Source organism: Arachis ipaensis, chromosome B04, assembly GCF_000816755.2.
Source record: "Arachis ipaensis cultivar K30076 chromosome B04, Araip1.1, whole genome shotgun sequence".
Classification (NCBI taxonomy): Eukaryota; Viridiplantae; Streptophyta; class Magnoliopsida; order Fabales; family Fabaceae; genus Arachis; species Arachis ipaensis.
The window spans coordinates 106,879,674-106,891,082 of record NC_029788.2 but is presented as its reverse complement, the minus strand read 5'-3'; the positions used below and the strand labels follow the sequence as shown (position 1 = coordinate 106,891,082).

At 37.1% G+C, this 11,409-nt stretch overlaps 1 pseudogene; it reads right to left on the bottom strand.

Annotated features, from left to right (window-relative positions):
- Positions 9,530–11,231, bottom strand: LOC107636887 (annotated as a pseudogene).

Sequence of the window (11,409 nt, the reverse complement as noted above, 5' to 3'; positions counted from 1 at the left end):
AATTAATTTAAATAATCAAATATTCAATGGATGGGGACCACTTGAATTGTCCATGCTGCAGCTTCTAATCTGTGTTTTCTGGGCTTGAAACTGGGTCAAAACAGCCTAGAAATCGCCCCCAGCGTTTTCTGCATTTTTCTGCACGTGGCACATGTGACGCGTCTGCGTCGTCCACGCGTTCGCGTCATTTGTGCAGATTCCAGTCCATGCGTTCGCGTCAGGCACGCGATCGCGTCATTGCGATTTCCTCCATTCCGCGCGGTCGCGTGAGCCATGCGTCCGCGTCGGTATTCGCTGGTCATCTCCTTGGCTTCTTCTCTTTCTCTGCAGAAACTTCATCAAATCCATCCGAATGCTACCTAAAATAAATAAAATTGTACAAAACTCAAAATAACATCCATAGTGGCTAAAATATAATTAATTCTTAATTAAACTCAACAATTTAAGTGCAAATTCACTAGGAAAATATAGACAAGATGCTCACGCATCACAACACTAAACTTAAACTGTTGCTTGTCCTCAAGCAACCAATACTAAACCTTATGATGTGAATTTGCATGAGAATGAGAGTTCGATTAAGCTCATGTCTCTTCTTATAATGGGGTTTACAGCTGCAACCCTGAACAGTTTTGGCATCTCACTTTATCCTTTGAAGTTTAGAATGATTGGCATCCATAAGAACTTAGAATTCAGATAGTGTTATTGATTCTCTTAGTTCAGTATGTTGATTCTTGAACACAGCTACTTTATGAGTCTTGGCTGTGACCCTAAGCATTTTATTTTCCAGTATTACCACCGGATACATAAATGCCACAGACACATAGCTGGGTGAACCTTTTCAGATTGTGACTCAGCTTTGCTAGAGTCCCCAGTTAGAGGTGCCCAGAGTTCTTAAGCACACTCTTTTTGCTTTGGACCACGACTTTAACCGCTCAGTCTCAAACTTTTCACTTGACACCTTCACGCCACAAGCACATGGTTAGGGACAACTTGATTTAGCCGCTTAGGCTAGGATTTTATTCCTTTGGGCCCTCCTATCCATTAATGCTCAAAGTCTTGGATCCTTTTTACCCTTTGCCTTTTAGTTTTAAAGGATTATTGGCTTTTTCTGCTTGTTTTTTATTTTATTTTATTTTATTTTATTTTTCGCAAGCTTTGTGTTTTTCACTGCTTTTTCTTGCTTCAAGAATCAATTTTATGATTTTTCATATTATCAATAACATTTCTCTTTTTCATCATTCTTTCAAGAGCCAATAATTTTTAACATTCATAAACTTCACTATAAAAAATATGCACTGTTCAAGCATGCATTCAGAGTCACAGAAAATACCACCACATTTAAATAAATAAGACTACTCTAAAAATTAAACTCAAATTCTCATGCACTACATCACTTCTTTTTCTTTTCTTTTTAGGTTCAAGTTCAGTGAGTGGTACATGAAACATCTTTTCAACATTAAAGTAATTAAAAGAAAACTAAACTAGTCCTAGGATTCTAACTAATAAAGGATCATGCAACAAACAAAGAAAAATAGCAGAAAATCGGAACATAACATAGACAAAGAGGGGAGGAATAAAAAATGAAAGGAACTCAACCACCTTAATTATCCTAGCGGTCGCTTTATTCTTCAGGTTGTGCTCCTTCGCGAAGATGATTCGCCTCTCTTTTGTACTAGAAAGCCTATAAGCGCAGCGTCAATACCAAACTTAAAGGTTTGCTTGTCCTCAAGCAAAGAAGAACTGAAAATAGAAGAGACAAATATTAAAATGAAAGAAAAGAATAAAAGGATAAGAGAATAAGAGAGAATTAGGATTGGGAGAGAGAGAGAAAGAAAACTGGGCGGCGCAAGCGACGCGTTCGCGTCAATGACGCGATCGCGTACGTCGCAGAACTTCCTTAATGACGCGTCAGCGTCAGGCACGCGATCGCGTGCCCTGAATTTTGTGCGATTCGCGTGAAGCCATCCGCGCGCCCGCGTGACTTTCCGTTCGCATGGCTTGGGAGCCACATTTTCCTACGACGCGTTCGCGTCATGCACGCGTTCGCGTGGATGACCATTTATGCAATTAACGCGGACGTGTCGGGCACGCGTCCGCGTGACAAATTTGTGCTTTTAGCACACTTTTTGCCTCAAGCCAGCTTAACTCTCTGTCCAGACACCTTCTACGTCGATTTTTCGGGTCACGCGTCCGCGTGGATGACGCGGTCGCATGAAGTGGCGAAAATCATGAATGACGCGGTCGCGTGAGCCATGCGTCCGCGTGGGCTTGTTTGTGCTAGAGGCATCGTTCTTGCGCCACTCCCGCGCAACTCTCTGTTCAAATTTATTTTTTACGCACACATGATTGACGCGTTTGCGTCAATGACGCGATCGCGTCGTGTGCCTCTTTTTTTTTTATGCTGAGGTGTTCGGTTCCTGTGATAAAATAGCTGCATGATCAGAAAATTGGTAAGAACTTAATAAAAATCAAATAAGTAAAAAAATAACTACTAATAAAAATAAAACAAAATAAAGCTAAGAATGAAAAGGAATGATCATACCACGGTGGGTTGTCTTCCACCAAGCACTTTTAGTTAAAGTCCTTAAGTTGGACATGTTGTGAGCTTCTTGTTATGGTGGCTTGTGCTTGTACTGATCCAGGAATCTCCACCAATGTTTGTGATTCCAATGGTTACCGGGATCCCAAACTAGGCGCACAACGCTTTTGAGCAAGTTAAAGCAAGTAACAAGACCCCAATATTGTTGATTGTGAGAACGAATTCTAGGGTCCTAAACTTTGCTTTTACACCCGTCTTCTTGTGTATCACCATTGTTCCCACCGGGTGGCAAGCAATCTGAATTCTCACAGAGACATCCAAGCAACCTTCTAGATCCATTCAAATTAGCTCTACACTAATTCTTGCACTTCAATTCGGAGCTTGCAACCATATTGAACCTTGCTTGACAACTCTTACTACTGACCATCTTCCTCTTACTCTTAATGCCACAAAGAGCTCTAAGTTGACCATCCGTCTCCAGTAGCCCATATTCAAGTGGAAAAGTAAGGATTAAGGATAGGAATTTTACCCACTTGAATGTTGTATTGGATGGTGATGGCTTTGGAAGAGGTATTGCAAGCTCTACTCCCTTGTGTTCTACTTTGAATTCTATCACCTCCTTGCAAGCTTCCTCAATTTCAACCTCTTCTTCTTGGTAGCTTTCTTTTAATTCAATCTCTTCTTCATTGCTTACCAAGGGCATGGGAGGTTGTGTATCTTCCTCCTTTGTGGGTGCATCTTCCTCCTTTGTTTTTGCATCTTTCTCTTCTTCCATGTGTGAGGATGGAAAGTTCTCTAATGCACTGGAGTATAAACTCCTTTGATTGATTTCCTCACTTTCTTCCATAGGATCTTGTATTGTATCTTTTGGGAAGGAATTTGCTTGTTTCTCTTCCTAGTACTTGATAATCGACTGCATATGCTTCTCTATATTTTTGACACTTGTCTTTATATCATGTAAGCATTCTTTCATGAGAAGCTCAAGATCTGATGGTATTTGATATGAATAAGAAGGAGGTGATGGTTCTTGATAAGTGTAAAAAGAGGATGGTTCTTGGTATGGATAGGGAGATAGTGGCTCTTGATATGCGTAGAAAGATGATGGTTCATGATACGGATAGAGAGGTGGTGGTTCTTGATATGAATATGAAGGTGGTGGCTCTTGATAGTTGGAACATGGAGCACTGAGGTTTCTTTGGTTTTGACATTGCCAACCAAAATTTGGGTAGTTTCCCCATTCATAAGGATATGAATCACTATTCGGGTATGAGTAGTAACCCATATGATCTCTCTCCATTATTTTTCTTCAACACAAAACACCAAAAAGGATTAAACGTACCATGTGGTAAACAGGAAAGCAAGAAGAAAGAAAATAATTCTAAGAATTAAAATAAAAAAAATTAAAATAAAACTAACTAGGAAACACCAAACTTAATTTCAGAAATTAAAAGTAAAAAAATAAAAAAATAATGGTTTAAAATATTTTTATTTTTATTTTTATTTATTTTTATTTTTTTTTGATAAAAATAAAATAAAACTAATAGAATATAAAAAGTAAATATAAAAAGAAAACAAAGTAAAACGAAGAAAGAAAAAGAAAAAAATGAAAATGAAAAGAGAAATAAAATAAAACCAAAAAAAATTCGACGTGATTTTTAAAAAAAATTTTTTTAACGGAAGTAAACAAAATTAATAAAACGGGGGCAGGGGAGTTTGCTAACGGAAAAACAAGGAAAATTTTAAATTTTTTTTTGAAATAATAATAAAATAATATTTAAATAAAATTAAAATTAAAACGCTTAATCTAAACAATCAAACAATTAATAGTTGTTAATCACAATTAATCCCCGGTAACGGTGTCAAAAATTTGGTGCGGTATTTACAACCACACTTACTAACCGGTAAGTGCACCGAGTCGTACCAAGTAATATCTTATGTGAGTAAGGGTCGATTCCACGAGGATTGATGGATTAAGCAACAATAGCGTTTGATAGGATTAGTTAGACAAACAGAAAATAGTGTTGAGATGCAATATAAAAGACATTAAACAATATAAAAAATATTGAAAATAGGCAGATAAATAAGTTGGGAATAAAATATGGAGAAGATAGTTAAGGTTTTAAAATAATATCTTTTCCTAATTTAATATTTGAATTTAAATTTGAATTAATTAACAGATCTTCAGTTGATGGGTGGGGACCACTTGTTCTGTCCCTTCTGCAGCTTCTAATCTGTGTTTTCTGGGCTTGAAACTGGGTCAAAACAGCCCAGAAATCGCCCCCAGCGTTTTCTGCATTTTTCTGCACGTGGCACATGTGACGCGTCCGCGTTGTCCACGCGTTCGCGTCATTTGTGCAGATTCCAGTCCACGCGTTCGCGTCAGGCACGCGATCACGTCATTGCGATTTCCTCCATTCCGCGCGGTCGCGTGAGCCATGCGTCCGCGTCGGTATTCGCTGGTCATCTCCTTGGCTTCTTCTCTTTCTCTGCAGAAACTTCATCAAATCCATCCGAATGCTACCTAAAATAAATAAAATTACACAAAACTCAAAATAGCATCCATAGTGGCTAAAATATAATTAATTCTTAATTAAACTCAACAATTTAGGTGCAAATTTACTAGGAAAATATAGACAAGATGCTCACGCATCAGTTCCTTATGTGATCAACTCGTTAACTATACAAATTCAAACCAATCCAACATTCATACAAATTGGGTTGGGCTAAAGTTTTGGTTAGTATTTATAGGGAAACAAAGCTGTATAATGTAGATGTTTTTTATAATTCAAAAAGCTCATTTATTTGGAAAATTCGGGTACAGTTACATATTTATTTGAGATATTATTAAAGTATACTAAGAATTTGTATTAAATACTTTCTGTGTTAGAGCTAGTTTAATTCGTATCTAATTTTGTGTTTTGATGCTACAGTTGCCGGATCATAGTGGCATAGGCGAAGAGAAAATTCCAGTCGTAGGAATGAGTTGATAGTGGCGGATTCATGCACCTGTTGAATTCTTTTAGGCAAATATAGATAGGTTTCTTGGTATGAGTTTGGTGTCATTCCTTACATACAACTTAATAAACTATTTTCTTTTCTGTTTTGTCACCTATAGTTATCATGTTTTGTTGTAATCTTTTCAAAGAAACAAAAGAGAAGACAATAAAAATCACGATTGTTGTTATCTTTTCCCCGTTTATCATTTGTTAAGGTTTTAAATAAACAAATTGTCACATAGTTGTTCGAAAAAATTAAATGGTTTAAATCTGCCGTGAAAACGGACCAAAAGAATTTAAAAAAAAAAAAGGCACAAAACGCATTGATATCTCAATGAAGTGCACGCAGTCGCTAATGCGTAACACACGAAACAACGAACTCATATACAAAACCATCTAATTTACAATGAGAAGAAATATTCGAGTCCCTACCAAAGACACCATCCACTTAAAATCCTACCTACTGTAGTCTGATCACGACCGAAGTCCGTGCAATGCGTTAATTTCCAGCCACTTCACAATTCCAACAACAGAAAACAATGATAAAAAAATAAAGAACACCTCCATTTAGTTAACACCCCGCGAGTTAATGGACAGAAGTGCCACTTAAGCATAGACATGACCAAAAGGGTTATATACACCGATCAGAGTTCACTCAATATTATCAATGTGCAATGACTTGCTTAATGAACTAATGACATCACTAACTTGAAAAAATATTGCTTGAGAATCCTGAAATAACCAATATATGAAACCTGCTGACGAGTATCTAACAAATCATGAGCCACTCACTCATCAACGAAGTACTAACAAGTTCAAATGCTTTAAACATGACAAAACATAAAATAGATCCAGAACCATCCAATTTACAAAGTAAAAGAAACATCCGAGTCCCTATCAAAGACACCATCCACTTAAAATCCTACCTACTGTAGCCTGATCACGACGGAAGTCCGTGCAATGTGTTAATTTCCAACAACTTCAGAATTCCAGCATTAGAAAACAATGATAAAAAAATAAAGAACACCTCCATTTAGTTAACACCACGAGAGTTAATGGACAGAAGTGCTACTTAAGCATAGACATGACCAAAAGGGTTATATACACTGATCAGAGTTCACTCAATATTATCAATGTGCAATAACTTGCTTAATGAACTAGTGACATCATTAACTTGGAAAAACATTGCTTGAGAATCCTGAAATAACTAATATATGAAACTTGCTGACGAGTATCTAACAAATCATGAGCCACTCACTCATCAACGAAGTACTAACAAGTTCAAATGCTTTAAACATGACAAAACATAAAACAGATCCAGAACCATCCAATTTACAAAGTAAAAGAAACATCATAATTCCTAGCTCAAGCACCATCCACTCAGAGGTTTACGATTCATTGTCACCATCAACTTGAGAAAATCACCAACATGAAATGATAAACCTACAGCGAAACAGGAATTATTAGGCTCACAAGAAACTAGTTTAAGACGGAAAATGCCATATTAAGCTACATAACTCTACCACAAGCAAAACATAGATGTGGTAACGCAGGTGTCTATATTGAAGTTTTCCTACCTAGTCAAAAATTCTAATGAAAGGCATCATTTTACCTTTTTCCCCATGTTGGATGGGTTTCACTTCAAATCAATCCTCCTGAGTTCTCACAAGAAACAGCCCCTCAAATCTGCATATAGGACAACAACAACAATTTCACCATCCAAATTACAGTTATTTCAAAAAATAAATGAAGAAAAAATAGCTACTTGAACAGTTATTATTCAATTCTTAAATGAAGTTAATGTGCTTAGAAGTATGGATAATCTCTATTAATTAACAAGGCCAACAAAGGCTGAAAAATTAAGCAAAATGAAACCAATGATTCATAAACAAGTAAATAATTAAACAAGAAAAAAAAAGAAAAAGAGGAAGAAGAAGAAAACAGTCGTGCCAATTTCAAAACCAAACCCATCTGCAACTCCCAATTAAAGCATAAAGATACATAGATGCTAAAAAAGGAACTCTTTATTTCATCCTTTTGATAATCGAAACATAATGCAACATAACATCACCATCTTATGACAAATCAGAAGAAAACATAATAAAATTTCCATACTTTCAAGAACTTGTCAAAATCTGAATTAAAGAAAAAATACTCTATTTATAATTTCCATACTTTCAAGAACTTGATCTCATCTCATTAATTAACTCTAATGTAAAGTCAAATTTAAGATCATTTTATTCTATTTCAACAACCAACCCAAAATTTAATTTGACACTATATTTTAAGCATGCAAACCTTTTAAATCAATGTTCCAGTTGCAGCAAGGAAGTCGCATTGTATAATCTAAATTAAACAAGGTGAATTTATTATAGGGCCAATGACAATCTACCTAGTCTCTTACCGGTACTCTAATGTATAATCTAATATCAAAGCCAAAATTCTTTGGTGGCATTATTAATTATTTGTATCCTTATTTAATTCTAATTCTTCACTGATGATTGAATATATTAGCTACTAATGACCCCGTAAAAGGATGAGAACCAGGAAATTACATTGCATAGATAGTTTGTGAGAAGTCAAAAAGACCCAATTAATGTTATTTCTTCCCCACCTTTTTTTTTACTTTCTTCCAAAGAAGCAGTGTATTCTTTTAGTAACAAATCATTCACACAAATATCCAAAATTATACACTCAAATAAACATTAAAAGATCATACACTCAAATATCCAAAATTACTCAACAAAAACGTCCCCTAAATTAGCAATATCAAAGAACACCTCATATGAACATCATTCATAGACTCTAAACCATAGAGCAGAACAGAAACATCTAGCCTCTAACCACTACAATTACAATATCCAACCCAGATGATAGCAACATCCAATCTGTACCAATTGCAACATCCGAACAAAACATCAAAAACATTCGATTTCTAATTGATGTAATGATATACTTTCATCATTCTTTTTCGAGTGCTGGGCACTGTGCCACCTCAGAAATGGCATGTTATAAGAGGATATATGGACCATTTTTATATCAACACTAATCCATTACTTCATCATACGGTGACCCTTGCCTCTTTAGTTTTGTATTTTCCTATCTTCCCTTTTTTGAGAGATTAATTAGAATCCACTCAAATTCAATTAGGAGTCTATAAACATACTTACTTGTGATCAAGATTTTGCAACACACCAAAAACTTGAAAACTATGCGGCTGCTATATTTGCCAAGGACCAGTGATGTCCCAAAATTGTGTTACCAGAGCTGTAAAACCTTGAAAGGAACATCCATCGAATTAGAACTCATACAAACCACTACAACGAAACACAATCCAATTCTCTTTTCAAAACATGCATAGGAAGTCAGAGGCAACATCTTCCATACTTACCAATTAATGAGACGAGCGGGGGGTTTCCAGGATGGTGAGGTGGAGGTCCACCGGCGGAAGTCGCAAGTGCACCGCATGGCTTAGGCGGCGCCGGGAAAACCCACATGCAACAGCAAAGCGGCGTCGCTCTAGTTCTGATTTTGGAGGCGCGATGGTCGGGGAGGGTAGGCGCGGCGTCGAAGCGTCTGGAGAAGTGAGGGAAGATGGTTGCGCTCAGGTGGCTTCAGTGGAGTCCCGATGGCCAGAACCGCTAGGAGCACCGTCGCGGTGTCCGGAGAAGAGAGGGAAGAGAGTTTCGCGATCGTTCTGGAGGCTTGGCGCGGGTGTGGATGATTTTCAAATTCTGTGTGGTAAAACAGTGAAAGGAGATAGGGTTTTCGGGGGAGGGTAAATATGGTTTACCCTAGGTCATTTTTAGATGTTACTAATGTGTATTGGGCTATTGGGACCCAGCCCAGACACATTTAGCTGGGTTTTGGCTGATATACTTTTGGTTCCCTAGCAATACTCTTATGGACATATTTATGCCTTCATCACACACATAAATATAATTAACATACACAAATAGCAAATTAAGGACAATAAAATGATGGTTAATTACCACTACTGATCAATGAGCATCTCATTGGTCAATCGAAATCGTCTTAGCTCTTCCTCATCGTGATGCATCAGTAAGCTACACCTGTATGTGTATTTACTTTGTATACATACTTTATAACAATATACATGAGAATTATAAGGGTTTGAATATGAAGGGATTAATTTATTACCTTCTACCATAACCTCTTTCCATGACAAGCATATTACCGTTGTCCAAATTATGGAGGCCTTCGAACTGGGCAACGGTCCACTTGAACCACCTCATAAGAAATACTCGAATGGTTAGACCGTGGGAAATGATGACCAAGCTCATGTCCATGTGGCGTTTCGCAGGTGGCTGAAAGTACCCTATGTTAATATCTGTTTTGAGGGTTTCTCTGAATTCTGTGATTCTATCATACACATCTGCGGCAGATTCTCCATCAGGAAAGCTTTAAAAGAAAAGACCATAGAACTGGCGCATTGCTTTTTCCACTCTCATCTTCTCTGTTCAGGAAATTGCCAAAATCTTGTTCTCGGAGGCGTGGCTCTTCTCTGAAGCCAGCAATTCTGTGACGTGGGAAGGGGCGAGTGAGGCTCTGGAGGGTTTCAAAGGTCCTTCGATAAGGTGAGACGTAGAAGTAGAGTTGCCAGTTGTGGTCACCGTCTTTCTGGATGATGTCGTTGATGCTGCAGCCGCATTCCTCTGATTGAGCCTTGCCTTTGCTCGTGAGTTCTAATAAGGGCTAATTTGTCCATTAACAATTTGTTCCTCATCCACATCGTCAACCAAAATGGACAGTAGTGTCTGACCCCTACAGGTCAGCATTTTTCGTTGTCGTTTTGAGTTTCAACTCGACAGAAGAGTATAATTGTCACGCATTTTATAAAGTGAGAGATTTAAATATATTTTTTTTAATTTTGAAGAACGAAAATATCCGCATTTAAAATGGTCATAGACCTATTTATCTTTTACTCTAAATAAATATACAAATTGGTCATCTGCTTCAAAAAGTTTTTATTTAAAGAAATGATAGAGGGCGATAAAAATTTATTGTTTTTAGCTATTAACTAGTTATTATTAATATTTAAAAATATGAGATAAAATATGTTGATAGATTATTAAACTAAAAAATTAAATTCATGACTAAGTAATAATTTTTGAGAATTTTTAAAAAAATAACAATTTGTTAGAAACTAAAATGTCGAATCTAATATTTTTTGAAGGCCAATTGGAATATTTATTTTTTTAAAAAAATTATTATTTCTTAAAACAAATCAAAACCACTTTATTTACTCAAATTCATCTCTTTTTTCTTCACAAGTGGTAAATAGAATGGGTGGGCTAAGACTGATCATAATGCAAATCGAAAGAGTAGAAAAAGATCGCAAAACGAAGTGAGCCATGACGAATTGAATACAGATTGACAGAAATTATTTTAGATATGGAAAAGAAAGTGTGTAATTTAGTTAAATATTGGTGTTTGGGATGTTTTACAGAGTTGTTGAGATGTCAGAAATATTGCTCAATACGCAGGTTCGTGATACCCGTAGCAGAGATTCCTAGCAGAGATTCGCCACGTATCATGTTCCCAGGCAACACGCAGGTAGCGTGTTGACATAGCAGAGATTTGGTGCAATTTTTCGAAATAACTTTATCAGAGATTCCCAGCAGAGATTCGTCACATGACAGCTGCAGAGCAACATGCAGCATCCGTGATACCATCGACTCCAAACACGTAAAACCTCGTGTCTCCTAGGCATGGCGAAAATCCCCAGCGGAGCGGGTACCCGCGAGGATTTACCCGCCGGGGAGTAGATATGGGGGGTGATTTTTACCCGCAGGGACAAGGGACGGGGCCCCGTATAATAAATAGGGCGGGGATGGGGGTAGAGGTACCCTC